The 17,587-nt window shown below is 44.0% G+C and overlaps 1 protein-coding gene, 1 non-coding gene and 1 pseudogene across 4 annotated transcripts in view; all 3 read left to right on the top strand.

Annotated features, from left to right (window-relative positions):
- LMX1B (LIM homeobox transcription factor 1 beta) overlaps positions 1–17,587 on the top strand; it is a 214,246-nt gene that overhangs the window by 141,415 nt on the left and 55,244 nt on the right. The gene's annotated exons all lie outside the window — the stretch shown is intronic.
- LOC133374038 (5S ribosomal RNA) lies at positions 13,994–14,112 on the top strand. Its single transcript, XR_009759797.1, has one exon. It is a non-coding gene; the product is annotated as a 5S ribosomal RNA (ribosomal RNA).
- On the top strand, positions 14,333–14,451 carry LOC133374033 (5S ribosomal RNA; annotated as a pseudogene).

Genomic DNA, 17,587 nt, shown 5'->3' with positions numbered 1-17,587 from the left:
ATAATTGACAGATTTTTCCATCCCTTGCCCTCACCCGGCAGAAGTGAGCTGCACATAGAAAGGCACTTTGGATGAAAGCAGGGCTGGATCCAGGCTCTATGGGGGACTGGGTGGCCTGTTGCATTTGGTTAACTATGAGTTTGAGTCCTGAGAAGCTTGTCCTTAGCAACGCCCTGTAGTCCTAGAAAGTGGTGGGCGAGGAAATTGTCAATGAAGCTGTCTTTGAGAATTGTTACAATTGTTTTCTTATGGATGGAGTGGTAGGTAGAAAAGCCCGAGCAGACTTAACTGGCATTGGTCACCTCCATCAGCAGGCGCTCCAATTAAAATGGTTGGGGAGCTGCCATTTTAATTTCCCAGAATGCCTCAGAGTGATGCTACATTGAGGGCATTGGGGGAAATTTAAATGGCAGCTAGGCCACTCAGGGCACTGACCCGGAAAGAGGGCCTCAGGGCAGCCATCAGACACGCAATAAGGCCGAATGTTGGAAGATTTGGGACAGACATAAAAAAGGGTTTGAACATAAAACCCAATGGCACAATGCCATTATAAAAAATCTATGGGGCCACCACCCTGGGGTTTACTGTGCATGGTTCTGGTCTTCACACCAGATCTTGCACATTTGGAAAAGGTTCAGGAAAGGTGATCAAGGGGGTGGAGCGACTCCCCTATGAGGAAAGGGTGCAGCATTTGGAACTTTTTAATTTGGAAAAAATGCAAGGAAGGCGCTAGGGACAAGACAGAGGTGTCTCAAATTGTGCCCGGTGTGGGGAAACTGGAGAGAGCAAACCTCTCTCATGATACTGGAATTCGGGGCCATCCGATGACGTAGAATGTCGGAAGAAAGGACTCCTTTTCACATGGCACATATGAAATGTGCTCCCACAAGATGCAGTGATGGCCACCCACCTGGATAGCTTTAAAAGAGGTTCAGACAAATTCAGGGAGGCTGCTAGCCACAATGGCTACATTCTACCTCCGCTATGCCTTTGAATGCCAGTTGCTGGGAATCCCAAGTGAGGAGTGCACGGTTGCACTCAGGTCCTGCTTGCAGGCTTCCAGTTGGAGCCGCTGTTTGGCCATGATTGTATACATTTGTATACAAAAGTGGTAAGGACAGCAAAGAAGCTCTATTTTGCTGCCTCTATTAGATCATCTTTAAGCCGCCCAGCGGAGCTTTTTAAAGTCGTGCGAGGGCTCTTACACTCTGGCCCCCACGATACTATGGAAACATCTGAGACCTGCTGTAATGAAATTGCTGGACACTTTCAAGATAAGATTGCATGTATCCGCAGGGACCTTGACTCTGATGTTGTGACAGATGAATCCATTGAAGTGTCCGGAGCACGGCCTTGTCTTTCTTTATTGGATGAGTTTCAGTTGGTGCAGCTCGAGGAAGTGGACAAGGTGCTTGGAATGGTTCGGGCGACCACGTCTGTTCTGGATCCTTGCCCATCTTGGCTAGTGAAAGCTGGCAGGGCTGGAACCACCGGTTGGGCCAAGGAGGTGGTTAATGCCTCCTTGAGGGAGGGAGTGGTCCCTGGTAGCCTCAAGGAGGCAGTAGTGAGACCTCTTTTAAAGAAACCCTCCTTGGACCCAGATAATTTAAACAACTATAGACCGGTGGCGAATGTCCCTTTTCTGGGCAAGGTTTTGGAGCGGGTGGTTGCCAGCCAACTCCAGGCACTCCTGGATGAAACTGATTATCTAGATCCGTTTCAATCCGGTTTCAGGCCCGGTTTTGGCACCGAAACAGCCTTGGTCGCCCTGTATGATGACCTGTGTCGGGAGAGGGACAGGGGGAGTGTGACTCTGTTGATTCTCCTTGATCTCTCAGCGGCGTTTGATACCATCGACCATGGTATCCTTCTGAGGAGACTCGCGGAGTTGGGTGTCGGGGGCACTGCTTGGCAGTGGTTCTGCTCCTACTTCGCGGATCGTCACCAGAAGGTAGTGCTTGGGGAACATCACTCGACACCATGGACTCTCCATTGCGGAGTCCCTCAGGGGTCAGTTTTGTCCCCCATGCTTTTCAACATCTACATGCAGCCGTTGGGTGCAGTCATCAGGAGTTTTGGAGTGCGTTGCCATCAGTATGCTGATGACACGCAGCTCTATTTCTCCTTTTCATCTTCTTCAGGTGAGTCTGTTGATGTGCTGAACCGTTGCCTGACCGCGATAATGGACTGGATGAGAGCTAATAAACTGAGACTCAATCCAGACAAGACCGAGACATTGTTGGTGAATGCCTTCCCTGCTCAGATGGTGGATGTTAACCCTGTTCTGGATGGGGTTACACTCCCCCTGAAGGAACAGGTACGTAGTTTGGGGGTTCTTCTCGACTCTTCCCTGTCTCTCGAGGCCCAAGTGGCCTCGGTGGCACGGAATGCGTTTTACCATCTTCGTCTGGTAGCCCAACTACGCCCCTATCTGGACAGGGATGACCTCGCCTCCGTTGTTCACGCTCTGGTAACTTCAAGATTGGATTACTGTAATGCGCTCTACGTAGGGCTGCCCCTGAAGACAATTCGGAAGCTTCAGCTGGTGCAGAACGCAGCTGCCAGACTACTGACGAGGACCAGTCGGTCTTCGCATATAACACCTGTCTTGGCGCGCCTGCACTGGCTTCCTATTTGCTTCCGGGCGAGATTCAAGGTGCTGGTTCTTACCTATAAAGCCTTACACGGCGTGGGACCTCAATACCTTGTGGAACGCCTCTCTCGATACGAACCTACCCGTTCACTTTGTTCAGAATCTAAGGCCCTCCTCCGGGTACCAACCCATCGGGAAGCCCGGAGGGTGGTTACTAGATCTAGGGCCTTTTCTGTGGTGGCCCCTGAGTTGTGGAACAGCCTCCCCGAAGAGGTACGCCTGGCGCCTACACTTTTATCTTTTCGGCGCCAGGTAAAGACCTTTTTATGCTCCCAGGCATTTTAATTTTCTTAACCATTTTAATCTTTTAATCCGTATTTTTAATTTTTGTCGTATTGTGTTTTTGTAGTGTTTTTTGTTGTTTGTTTGTATGTTTTTATGATTTTTATTATGATATATTGTATTTTATCTTGTTTGTTCACTGCCCTGAGAGCTATTCTGCTAAGGGCGGTATATAAATTGAAATAATAAATAAATAAATAAATGATGAGAAAAGGATCCTGGACTCGATGGGCCTTTGGCCTGATCCAGTGGGCCTCTCCTTGTTTATTTTGTTTACTGCTAATTACATTTATATCCCCCCCTTTCCTCCAAGGAGTTCAAGGTGGCATATAAATGAGGTTCTCTCCCTGCCCTACCTGGAGATGCTGGGGATTGAGCCTGGGACCTTCTGCATGCAAAGCAGATGTTCTACCACTGAGCTATGGCCCTTCCATAGGATAAAAAAGGGTGGGGGGAGAACTCCCTGTCTGAAATCCTGGAAGCCACCGCCAATCACCATAGATGGACCAATGGTCCGACTCATTATGAGGCAACTTCTTATGTTCCTATGATTTTCACAACAGTCCTGTGAGGTAGGTTAGACTGAGAGACAGTGGCTGGCCCAAGGTCACCCAGCAAGCTTCATGGCCAAGTGTGGATTTGAGCCCTCATCTCCCAGGTCCCGGCCTGACACTCTCACCACTACAGCACACTGGCCCTCATGTTATTCAGCTGACTCATTTCCCCGGATCTTCTGATGCCTGTTGGAAAGTGTCACTTCTCCATCTGCCTCTGCTTCACATTGCCAGAAGGGAAGCCACAAAGAGCTGTCTGCTTTTTTGATACAGTCTGGAAGAAACCACTTTCTTTCATTTTCGCTGGATGAGCGAAAATGAAAGAATGTGGGCACAGGGTCAAAGAGAACCAATGCGTTTTGCAGGGCAGCGTGCCTAAGGGGAGGAGGATTTTAAAGAGCAGCTGGAACATGGTGATTTGCGCATAGGAGCATGATCTTTTGGGAGGGGAATGTTGATTGTATGTGTGTGCATAGGAAAGCAGTGTCTGATGCTTCTACAGCATGAGGGCTAGAAACTTGCTTTTCAAAGAAAGCTTATTTTTGAGGATCGATGCTGATTGTTGATGTTCTTTAATCTGATTTGTTGGATTCACTGTTTCATGAGGACATTGTTTTAATTTTCTCAGTGACGCTTTTGTTCTGTTTTGCTTGGCTTCTACATTGTCCTGGGGTCTTAATGGATGAAGAGCAGTGTTGTAAATGTAGGATTGCAGCCAACTAAGTTTTTCTCAGAGTAAACCCATTGAAATAAATAAACTTAAGTCAGTCGTCTCCATCCATTTCGTCTGAAGCCTGGCTATATTGGAACCTATTTCTTATAGATGTCAATTTCATGTGGCTACCTATTTGGAACATAAAAACATTAGAAGAGCCTGCTGGCTCAGGCCAGTGTCCCATCTAGTCCAGCATCCTGTTCTCACAGTGGCCGACTAGATGACCCAATGGGAAGCTCACAAGCAGGACCGGAGTGCAAGAACACTCTCCCCTCCTGCGGCTTCCGGCAACTGGTTTTCAGAAGCATCCTGCCTCTGACTAGGGTGGCAGAGCACAGCCATCACGGCTAGTAGCCAGTGATAGCCCTGTCCTCCATGAATTTGTCTAATCTTCTTTTAAAGCCACTGCCTCTTGTGCGAGCGAATTCCATAGTTCTAACTCTGCTCTGTGTGAAGAAGCACTTTCTTTTGTCTGGACATCTGGAGGGCTTACATTAATTTATATGTTTAATTTAAGTTGGATGTATTGGTTGTAATTGTATCCCTAATATGAGCTGATGGTTAATAATAATAATAATAATAATAATAATAAACAAACAGCATTTTATTATTATTATTTTCTCTCTCTCTATGTCTTTTTTCTTTGGATTGGATAAATTATGGGAATACAACCCATCATTAATAAATAATAAATAAACTGCACTAACAACGTTAGCTGACCAATCTACCAATTTTGAAACAATTCAAGCTCATAAACAGCCAGATGCAAGATATGCCAGCAAGCAGTCTTTAATCTGATGGCAGTTCCTCCTCTCTCCCTCCCTCCCTCTCTCTCTCTCTCTCTCTCTCTCTCTCCCTCCCTCTCTCTCTCTCTCTCTCTCTCTCTCCCCCATTCCCAGCCTCTGCCACCCTGCTAACAATCCACTGACAAACCTGCAAATCCTCCTGTTCATCACTCAATAAGCAAGGTTCCGCGTGTTGCCCACATTGCTGTTGGCTATACCAACCACCGTCAGAAACTTGGCCTTAAGTGTAAATGCAGGGATGAGGGAACAGGCGTGACTTTTGGGATTGTCTGTCTGTTGCTGGCTGCACACAGATTCCTTGGCAATTGATAGATGGATGAGCAGAGCTGACCCCCCCCCTAAAAATGGCTAATGATCAGGGAGCCTTCCTTCTCCAAAAGGGTTAACGTGGGATCTTTTTAATTGTCAAAAGAGCTCCAGGCTATTAGGGTTGGCATATTCTTCAATAATCTGTTTTATTTTTACCTGCTGGGAGCTTAATTAAAAAACAAAGAGGCTCAATTTAAAGCCCATTACTATGCTAATTTTGTAGGAACTGGGCTGCGATTAAGAAGCTTTAAAAAGGGGAGTTTAGTTTGCCCTGGGGGAATCGGTTGGAGGCCGTTTTGATTTCGTTTCATTAGCTAGCTACAATTATTTATAAACTAAATGGAAATCATGATATTAAAGGGGGGAAAAACACTAGTGCCTATGTATTATTGAGTAGCGGAAGTTTCTCCTTCCTCCCCCCCTCCTGTTTTTTAATTTAGCATTGAAACGTGCCGGATCTTTATTACTGTGACTTGCAGTTAACACAGCTAAATGCAGTTGTTAAATATAAGACACCTTTTATATGGGCCCATAAATTCAGAGCTGTCTGGTCTGCTTTCCCTATAGATCACATGAATAAGTTTATAAAGACATCACCGTGACAATAAAGATGAAGCGCGGGCTGTTTGGGCAAAGAGTTTTATGAGACTGTAGGCAAGGAAGTCTTTTAACTGAGAATAAATTATCTTAAGATGCGTGATTTTCAAGGCAGGGTGGATTTGGCTGCAGAAGAGGCAAGCCTGCAATCACAACATGGTCTCCTCATTTGCCCAAAGAGCCAAGCAGATGTCCATGGTAGAAGCAGAACCAAATCTCAATCGTAACTGGGGATGTCACTGAGTGATACATATAAGGGTGTGTGCACACAATGTAGAAACCTTGCTATTATTGCAAAGCAAATCCAGGTCTGATCAGTTCCTGGATGGGAAACCAAGGAAGTCATGTAGGCTGCTTTGAAGATTTGTGGAAGACAGCTAGGATGTAAGGCAAAAGTAGGGAAAGGTAATGGTTTGTCAGAAGTTTATATGTCTAGTTTGAGAGGCTAGGTCTTGTAATTAGAACATCAGAAGAGCCCTGCTGGATCAGGCCAGTGGCCCATCTAGTCCAGCATCCTGTTCTCACAGTGGCCAACCAGATGATTATGAGAAACCCACAAGCAGGAACTGGGTGCAACCATACTCTCCACCCTTGCATTTCTCAGTGGGCATTCTGTGGCATACTCCTGACAGTGGAGGTAGAACATAGCATCATAGCTAGTAAGCATTGATGGCTTTATCCTCCATGGATTTGCCTAAACTTCTTTTAAAGCCATCCAAGTTGGTGGCCATCATTAGATCCTGTGGATTTGAATCCATTGTTTGACTAAAGGAACGTAATGAAATACGGTTCCTCTTTCCTCTCTCATGTGAAGTCTTCTGAAGAAAAAGAAAGTGTACAGGGACAACATCAAACAGGGAGAGGCAGTGTGGTGTCCTCCAGATGTTGTGGCCTACATCTCTGATCATCCTTGATCATGCTGGCTGGGGCTGATGGGAGATGAAGTCCAAAACATCTGTTTTGGTTTCCCCAGATGTAAATCCATGTCTTTATTGATCGTTAGGGTGGTATAATTAGGTTCATAAGCTGAGGAGACTGGAGAACAGTGGGCATTAATTGAGAGAGAGAGTGACTAATGCTTTATTGATCTGTTATACATGGTATTTTTCTGAAGTGTCTCCACTGACACCGACCTGTGATTTCTTGCAGACTGCACTTATCTGAATTTTGTGGTTAAGTTCTCCAACTAATCACTGTTTTAAAAAATGCGGGTTAGGGGAAAATGTGCCTAAAAATGACTACATTAGTTACAATAACCTATAAAATGCATTCTATTAGGAGAAAGTGCTTGCAAAAATGGGTCAATACGTACAAGAATGTGTTTAGTAGGAGAAATTCTCATTAAAATGCTGGAGAATTTTAATGAGGAATTTTTTTTTAAAAAAAATAGCAAATTGCTGCAGAAATGTGGGGAATTGAATTGAAGATCACAAAAATGAGAAGCTGAGAGAACCTAATTTGACAGATCCTTCCGTCCCTTGTGCGTGTGTTTGTATCCATTGTTTTTCCTTGTATTAATTGTACTTCTTGATGTGTACCTTTAATAAAACTTAATATAACGTACATGTGTGTGGTGTGTGCGTGTGTGTTTAATAGAATAATAATGCGAGTGGCAGGTTAACTGTAGGAGGAGCTAGGACTAGAACTCACAGCCTTGTGATCTCTGTGCTGCTGCCCTTTAAGGCCAGCAACTGAAGGCTGTGGTGCAAAATGGCTTGCATTTCCGTGCTCTACCATAGCTCCGCCCCCTGGGTAGCCATTGGTTCCCCATGGCTTAGCCTGGTTCTAAATGCTTCCAGGTAACACCTGGATGCTGGCTTGGTCTGGACAACGGTTTGAGTGCCATCTAAATATCTGTGGCTGCCTTCCCTATTCCCAAGCCCCTGTGTCTTCCTCTTGTAAATTCTGTCACAGGTGTGCCTTCTGAGCTGTGATCCTATGCCACACACTGCCAACACACGAATGACTGCACATTAGTGCAAGAAGGCACTTGGAGATGCCAAGGTCTGACCCCAGGTCTTTTAACTTCTTTATCTGTGCTTCATGGTTTTTAAACTTTGTACGGGTTTAAAACTGTATATTTGTTTCAATGTTGTCTTTAATTTTTGTAAACCGCCCAGAGAGCTTTGACTATGGGGCGGTATATAAATGTAATAAATAAATAAAAATAAATAAATAAAGGTCTGGATAGGATGTATTTGTTTTCTAGCCTGCTGTTTCTCCCGAAGAAGCCCGGGATGGCAAACGTCAAAACGATTCAATTGAAAATAAAACAAACGGATTTAAAACATGTCAAAACAATTTAAAAACCAACTAAAACATTCCAAAAACATGTAGAGCATTTGAATGCATTTGAAAGCAATCATATACCCTCACAGTTGCTAATTTCAAGGTTTCCAATGGTCGGTATCCTTCAACCATCAAATGCCTGGGCAAACAGAATTTTTTAAAATTTCTCCGGCATGTGCCGACGTCGCCCAGTGATATTCACAGCCGAGTGGAGGATTTGAGCCCCAGTCTCCCAGATCGTAGTCTGTGGGTTGCCAATAATATTGAATATTAGGCAGGCGCCATCTCTGCTATCTTTTCGGCACCTTTTGAAGACTTTCCTCTTTCAACAAGCCTTTTAGGTTGAGACCTATCCCAGTCTGCGTCTGTGTTAGAATTGCTCAATATGTTTTTTAATAATGTTTCTAACCCTTTTTTAAAGTTGTTTTTTAAAAATGCTTTTAACGCTGTTTTGTTTTAATGTATTTTAAGATCTGTTGTTACGATGTTTTAAAGTGTTTTTAGCGCTTTGTGTGCCGCCCTGGGCTCCTGCTGGGAGGAAGGGTGGGATACAAATTAAATAATAAAAATAATAATTAAATAAAATAAACACGGCACCTGTGGATACTCAAAAAGGCCTTCCCTGGTGCCGATAGACCCCTTCCTCCTGATGACGTTTGGCTCGAAAGAAGCCCTCTCTTGTAGCCTGTGACATCAGTTGCAACAGGAGTTTAAAGTCAAACGGGTCAAAGAAGTATGTTTGGGCCTAGCCGCAGAGATGCCTCAAGGTATAGAAGGTCATATGATGGAAGGATGTTCAAAACAGTGCATTTGTGCATGGGGGGGCGATGGGAAATTGTTTGAAAAGGCTAATTAGGAAGCCTGAGGTCTTTCAGATGTCCTCCAGCCCCCGCTCCTCGTGAGCTGCCTTCTGACCTGGCATACACCTTGCATTCTTCCTTTCATGACTGACACAGTGGGTATGCGCCTCCAGGCGGCTTGTGAGCTCGCCATAGCTCCTGCATCAAAGCGACTGTTTACAGATGGTTTGCGTTGGATGCCCCATAAACAGTATTCTTTTTGTCTCCAAAATAAAAAGCAGCTTAAGCCCGTAATGATAAGGTGGGTTTTGTTTTTATGCTTTGTCGAGCCGGGGGGGGGGAGCCGGCAGCTGGCCTAGCAGGGCGGAATGTGCCACTGCGCACTCCCGGCGCAACCGTTTTTTGTCTCCGCCCTTGTGGATTCCCATCTCCGTGTGACCGAGGCGGAGAGGGACATCTTTTAGAGGGGCGGGGATTCTCTGCAACATGTGGCAAAATCCTAAATTTTATTTCTTCTTTTTCCACACTCAGATAGGGCCCTGGTCTGCTTCAAAGGCAGTCAGTGGTTGTAGTGTTGTTTTTTCTTTCTCTTTTCTCCTGGGTTTTGCCATGTGCATGGGCTCCTGATGGGTGGAATTTTGGTTGTCTTGCGTTTAAAAAAAGAGAGAGAGGATCTCATAGATCTGGCGAAGAGGCAGAAGAAGGCAATCAAATGATCAGGGAACTGGAGAACCTCCCCTACAATTTTTTCTTTTACAGCACTTCCAGATTATCTGTTTCTTGAGCAATCATCCTGATTTGTTTTCTGGGGGATTAGATGACTGGCTATTTAATGAGCATCCACTCTGGGATGTGTTTGTAGGAAGGTTTTGGTGTTTCCCCTAACATATGCATTTTTGAAAACATTGTTGAGTTGCAGAACTGCATCAGAAAATTTGTATAAATGCAGTTTTCTAAGGATGGCTGTGTTTTTGTTCTCTTATTGTTTCCAAAAGTGCAAATTTGATGGATTCGGCTTTAACTGAATCAAATTTCTCCCTCACCCCGATGAAAGTGCACGGGAAGGGAGCAGTGAATTTCAGGGAGGATGCAATATTGAATGGAAAAAAAGAATCTCAAAAATAGCTTTCATGACAATCGCTCATTTTCATCTTCCCAAAGGTTGCCTCCAATCAGCGGATAGTATCTGAGGAGTGTATTGTTGTTTGTTGTTATGTGCCTTCAAGTTGATTTCGACTTATGGCGATCCTATGAATCAGCTATCTCCAAGAGCATCTGTCGTGAACCACCCTGTTCAGATCTTGTAAGTTCAGGTCTGTGGCTTCCTTTATGGAATCAATCCATGCCTTGTTTGGCCTTCCTCTTTTTCTACTCCCTTCTGTTTTTCCCAGCATTATTGTCTTTTCTAGGGAATCATGTCTTCTCATGATGTGTCCAACGTATGATAATCTCAGTTTCATCATTTTAGCTTCTAGTGGTAGTTCTGGTTTAATTTAGCTGACATTTATTTTATTTTATATAAGTTTTTATACACTTCCTTCTCATAAAATATCAGGCACAGCAATATAAAAAAATTAAAAGCAGTACAGAACAATCATGAAGTTGACAGGCTGATGAGGGTGGCGAAAAATTACACTTCACATTTAAAGACGAATCTACCCAGTTTGCACTTTCTGAAACAATATGAGAACCGAAACACAGCCGTCCTTCAAAATTCAAAATTATTCGGATTTTCTGATGCAGTTTGCCAACCAAACAATATTTGCGGAAATGCATATGTTAGGGAGAAGTGTGCATATGAATGAACAGATGAGTGAAAATAACATACAAAACGCCTTATATTAGGAGAATTACTTGCAAAAATGTGTACATTGGTCAAGACTGCCTACAATGTGTGTTTATTAGGAGAAATGCACCCTAAAATGCTGTAGAATATTCTTGAGGGTTTTTTTTAAAAAAATGCAAATTGCTGCAGAAATGTGGAGAACTGAATCTTAGAAAAATGAGAGGATTGCAGTGGATAGATCCTTCTGTTCCTTCTGAAATTGGCAGACCTTTCCATCCCTAAAGAAATGTCGTAGTGTCCTCCTGGTGCCAAAATGGTTCATACAGTTTTTCCTTCCCTTGTCATGAGACTTTGGCTGTTTCCCTTTGGCCTTCACATTCTAGGCAATAGCATCCATTGATGCCCTCTGTGATAAGGGTGTGGGGAGAGAATCATCCTCTCTCATTATTAGGGATGGGTGAGAATTTCGATGCAGTTCTCATTTCAAGCAGAATTTGTCAAATTTGCACTTTCCAAAACAATATGAGAGCCGAAACACGGCCATCCTTTGAAATTCGCTTTTATTAGAATTTGGGGATGCAGTTCGCCAACTAAACAACATTTACAAAAATACATATATCAGGGGAAAGTGTGTATAGAAATGAATACATGAGTGAAAATGACATGCAAAAAGGCATGAAATGATGAGAAATGGCTTGCCAAAATGTGCACCTTTGTCAAAACTGCCTACAAAAAAGTTGTTTATTTGGAGAAAATCGTACTAATATGGTGGAGAATCATGAGGATTTTTTTTAAAAATATCCGCAGATTGCTGTAGAAATGTAGAGGACTGAATTTAACATTAGAAAAGTGAGAAACTGAGAGAAGCGAAACAGACATCTTTCCATCCCTACTCATAATACTAGAATTTTGGGTTATCCAAGCTGATTAATAGGAAGATTTAGAACAGACAAGAGAGAGAACTTTCTCCCACAGCACACAGTTAAGAGGGCAATCCTATCCATGTCTTGTCTTAAGTGTTTCATGGGACATGCTTCCTAGTAAGTGTGTTTGGGTACTAGTGCCATTCATTGCCACAATATGTGGCGATGGCCACTGGCTTAGATGGCTTTTGACAAATGCACAAAGGATAGGACTGTCAATGGCTGTTGGCAATGGAACCTCAAGGTTCAGTGGCAGTGTACCTGTGAGTATCCAATTGCTGGGGACAAAGAACGGAGGATGGGGCAGCACTTTCAAACCTGGCTAGTGGGTTTCTTGAAAGTGTTCACATGCTATCTGTGCCCTCTGTTCATTTGCTAGCCTTGGACAAGTAATCTTTTATTGAGTTTGGTTTTTCCAAAATGGCCAGGTTAATGTTCTTCCTGCTGAGGCTGTAGCAGACTAAATCCCAGGTGAACGATGGTTATTATGAAGAGACTGCCTCTGGGGCTACACAAAGTTTCTTCTCCTTAACATTGAGAATAACCACAAATCAGATGTCATATATCAAGGATTTGGGGTTTAGTACTTTCGGGTGAGATGGGGGTGTGACTTGCAGGTGAGTCAGTAACTCTCAGTGGATTTTGCCCATCTCTACTGCAGAAGAGGCAAGCCACTTTTAAGACTTACCCCTTCAGCAAATGGTTCCAGTTTAATGCCCGAATAGGGATTAATACGATAAGGACCATATACTCATGCTAAACAACTAATTTCATGGGGTGGTATCCAATGCTGGTCCTACTTAGAGTAGACCCATTGAAGTTAATAACCATGCCTAAAATAGGTTCATTAATTTCAGCGGGTCTCCTCTGAGTAGGAATTAGTCCCATGGATTTGAGTTGATATTCCTTCCCTAAAACTGGAGTCAGATCCTTGCTGAATGTGCAACAGCAGGGATCATTCAATTTGTAATGTAAGGGCTGGCTTGCTTATTTATTTATTCAATATCCCGCCTAGAAGGAGCTCAGGGCGGCAAACAAAAAACACTGAAAATACTCTAAAACATCTTGAGAACAAAATACTTGGAATCCCCTTGGAATCTGGGGGAGGGGGATTAGATTTCAGGGCAAATATATTTGCAAACCGAACACAAAAGCACAACAAAAATACAAAGAAGCCCACATCGGGTATTGTTACCTAGTATTATCAACTATCCCTCACTGTGGGGCACATCCCCTCTGCAATTCTCCAACATCACATTCTCCTAACCTTCACCCACAATGGAACAAGCCATGCTGCCCTATTGCCGCTATATCCCCCCATCCTGAAGCCCCCTGTATATCTGTCCCAGTTCCCTAGGCAGGAGAAGCTGAAGATCAGCTGCCCTGAAGCAAAGGCGATCTACCACCTCAGGCTGAGAGGACAATTCTCCCTCAGGACAGGAATATGGCAGGGGTAGAGGATAGGGGAGAGAGTTATTGTCAACTAGGCAAGAGGGGGGCTGGTGGTGATGTTGCTTAGCAACCAGGCAGAGTGGCATGATCTTCGGTGTGGTGGCACCTGCTCTGATTGGCTAGGTAGTTCAGAAGGAGTTTTCTTCCATACGTTTGGTTGTACGTCTCTCTGCTGTGTACAGGGCCTGAACTAAGAAAGACAACATCTCTCTGTTCTTTTCTCCTCAAATTATACACTGTTTTTGTTCAGTTTGCTCAGTAAAACATTATCAGGACTTCTCTCTGGACCCCATCTGTGTTATTTAAATGACTTTGCTAAAAATTCTTTGGGGATAACCTCCCCCTGCTCTCATATAATGAGTTTTTTTTTTCAAAGGTAGGATTGGTTGTGGCTATTTGGATTCAAAGATGACAGACAAATTGAAGAAGAATGCCACTTTTAGTGGGTTTTTGGATTGCATATGGAGGTTTTCTGTAGGTCACTCTCCCTGTGTGTGTGTGTGATCAACCAGTGGAAAAAATTCTAAGCCAATATTGATGCTTTTGGTGAAAGGTGCACCGGCTGGCTTACGCTTCTTGGCTTATCGACAAATCTGTAAATACAGGTGTGGAGTGTCCAATTTGCTAAATCCCCAGAGCAAACACAGATGCTGAGATGAGGAGGGACCTGGGCCATCTCCTAGTCCTTTACCCTTGATAACTGCAGGTATTAAGGTTGACACATCACACGCTTCAACTCTCTCTGTATACGAGGGACAGTCCCTATTTCCTGATCCCTGTGAAGTTACTGTCTCTATTTTTTTTTTATGGATGACTAATATTGAAAGTCCTATGGCCATACTATCCTGAACACGCCTGATCTCGTCTGATCTCAGAAGCTAAGCATGGTCAGGCCTGGTTAGTACTTGGATGGGAGACGGCCTGGGAATACCGGGTGCCATAGGTTTAGAGGAAGGCAATGGTAAACCACCTCTGAATACCTCTTACCATGAAAACCCTACAAATATATCCAAAAAGCTTAGAGGAAGGCAATGGTAAACCACCTCTGAATACCTCTGACCATGAAAACCCTACGAATATTCCAAAAAAGATGCATAGGGTCACCATAAGTCATAATTGACTTGAAGGCATATAACAGCAACAACTATTTTATTATTGTTGTTGTTGTTTACGGCCATACTGCCCTGAACATGCCCAATCTTGTCTGATCTTGGAAGCTAAGCAAGGTCAGGCCTGGTCCGTACTTGGATGGGAGACCGCCTGGGAATACCGGCTGACATTGGCTTAGAGGAAGGCGATGGTGAACCACCTCGGAATACCTCTGACCATGAACACCCTATGAATACATCCAAAAAAGATTCATAGGGTCACCATGAGTCGTCATCGACTCGAAGGCATATAACAACAACTATTGAAAAAGGTTATTTGCAGTGTTGCCCGTTGGGACCGGTAGGGCAGAAGGAAGCTCGCCCAAACTGTCTGCAGAGCCAGAGGAAATGGGAGGAGAAGCCAATGGATTTCAGTTTTGACCCCTCTGGATGCTGCGGGGCTGCAGCTTCAGAGCACACATGCAGAGGCTTCAACTGGATGAGTCTTATCAAACCAGAATCTCCTCCATCTCGATGGCTCTCCATCCACTCCTCTCCGGTAGTGCTTGGTGCCCATTGGGGTTGGTAGGGCAGAAAGCACGTCGCCCAAACAGTAGGTGGAGCCAGAGCCAACTTGTTCTAGCTTTGCCCCTGCCCTCCTTCTCATTGAATGGTGCAAAGACAATAAGAGAGCAGTTTTGCTCCTTCTCTCATAACACTGGAACTCGGAGACATCCAATAAAGGGGAATGTCGGAAGATTCAGGACAGGCAAACGAAAGGACTGCTGGCACTTAAAATTACAAAGGTGGCAGAGCAGCTTTTAAACTAACTGAGGGGGGAAACCCGACAGGAGCTGAGAAAGGTCCGGTTCGGAATAAACCTCCCCCCTGGGATAAAAACCAAAGAAATGATGAAATTTTAAAAGGGGTAGGCCTAGAAGTAGGCATTGTGAGAGCAGGGGCACAGGATATAAATTCAGAAGAGCAAAATTACCACAGGCCTAACCACAAGTGCCAAAGACACTTGAAGAGAGACGCTGCTTACAAGTGCCTGTACGCTAATGCTAGGAGCCTGCGAACCAAGATGGGAGAACTGGAGTGCTTGGTCTTAGAGAAGAGCATTGATATAGTGAGCATAACGGAGACCTGGTGGAATGGAGAAAACCAGTGGGATACGGTTATCCCTGGATATAAACTATATCGGAAGGACAGGGAAGGACGTATTGGTGGCGGAGTCACTCTATACGTGAAAGAAGGCATTGAATCCAGCAAGCTCGAAACCCCAAAAGAGGCAGACTCCTCCATAGAATCGTTGTGGGTGGTGATACCATGCCCCAGGAGGGACTTAATACTGGGAACGATCTATCGTCCCCCTGATCAAAATGCTCAGGGAGACCTTGAGATGAGATATGAAATTGAGGAAGCATCCAAACTAGGAAAGGTGGTAGTAATGGGTGACTTCAACTACCCGGACATAGACTGGCTGCATATGTGTTCCAGTCATGACAAAGAAGCAAAGTTTCTAGATATTCTAAATGACTATTCCCTAGACCAGTTGGTCATGGAACCGACCAGAGGGATGGCAACCCTGGACTTAATCCTCAGTGGGGACCGGGACCTGGTGCAAGATGTAAGTGTTGTTGAACCGATTGGGAGCAGTGACCACAGTGCTATTAAATTAAACATACATGTAACTGGCCAATTGCCAAGAAAATCCAACACGGTCACATTTGACTTCAAAAGAGGAAACTTCACAAAAATGAGGGGATTGGTAAAAAGAAAGCTGAAAAACAAAGTCCAGAGGGTCACATCACTCGAAAATGCTTGGAAGTTGTTTAAAAACACTATATTAGAAGCTCAACTGGAGTGCATACCGCAGATCAGAAAAGGTACCGCCAGGGCCAAGAAGATGCCAGCATGGTTAACGAGCAAAGTCAAGGAAGCTCTTAGAGGCAAAAAGTCTTCCTTCAAAAAATCGAAGTCTTGTCTAAATGAAGAAAATAAAAAAGAACACAAAGTCTGGCAAAAGAAATGCAAGAAGACAATAAGGGATGCTAAAAAAGAATTTGAGGAGCACATTGCTAAGAACATAAAAACCAACAACAAAAAATTCTATAAATACATTCAAAGCAGGAGACCATCTAGGGAGACAATTGGACCCTTGGATGATAAGGGAGTCAAAGGTGTACTAAAGAACGATAAGGAGATTGCAGAGAAGCTAAATGAATTCTTTGCATCTGTCTTCACAGTGGAAGATATAGGGCAGATCCCTGAACCTGAACTAACATTTGCAGGAAGGGATTCTGAGGAACTGAGACAAATAGTGGTAACGAGAGAGGAAGTTCTAAGCTTAATGGACAATATAAAAACTGACAAATCACCGGGCCCGGATGGCATCCACCCGAGAGTTCTCAAAGAACTCAAATGTGAAATTGCTGATCTGCTAACTAAAATATGTAACTTGTCCCTTGGGTCCTCCTCCGTGCCTGAGGACTGGAAAGTGGCAAATGTAACGCCAATCTTCAAAAAGGGATCCAGAGGGGATCCCGGAAATTACAGGCCAGTTAGCTTAACTTCTGTCCCTGGAAAACTGGTAGAAAGTATTATTAAAGCTAGATTAACTAAACTCATAGAAGAACAAGCCTTGCTGAAGCAGAGCCAGCATGGCTTCTGCAAGGGAAAGTCCTGTCTCAGTAACCTGTTAGAATTCTTTGAGAGTGTCAACAAGCATATAGATAGAGGTGATCCAGTGGACATAGTGTACTTAGACTTTCAAAAAGCATTTGACAAGGTACCTCACCAAAGGCTTCTGAGGAAGCTTAGCAGTCATGGAATAAGAGGAGAGGTCCTCTTGTGGATAAGAAATTGGTTAAGAAGCAGAAAGCAGAGAGTAGGAATAAACGGACAGTTCTCCCAATGGAGGGCTGTAGAAAGTGGAGTCCCTCAAGGATCGGTATTGGGACCTGTACTTTTCAACTTGTTCATTAATGACCTAGAATTAGGAGTGAGCAGTGAAGTGGTCAAGTTTGCTGATGACACTAAATTGTTCAGGGTTGTTAAAACAAAAAGGGATTGCGAAGAGCTCCAAAAAGACCTCTCCAAACTGAGTGAATGGGCAGAAAAATGACAAATGCAATTCAATATAAACAAGTGTAAAATTATGCATATTGGAGCAAAAAATCTTAATTTCACATATACACTCATGGGGTCTGAACTGGCGGTGACCGACCAGGAGAGAGACCTCGGGGTTGTAGTGGACAGCACGATGAAAATGTCGACCCAGTGTGCGGCAGCTGTGAAAAAGGCAAATTCCATGCTAGCGATAATTAGGAA

Source organism: Rhineura floridana, chromosome 20 (assembly GCF_030035675.1).
Source record: "Rhineura floridana isolate rRhiFlo1 chromosome 20, rRhiFlo1.hap2, whole genome shotgun sequence".
Classification (NCBI taxonomy): Eukaryota; Metazoa; Chordata; class Lepidosauria; order Squamata; family Rhineuridae; genus Rhineura; species Rhineura floridana.
Note: the sequence above shows the minus strand (reverse complement) of the source record. Positions and strands in the feature narration are given on the sequence as shown.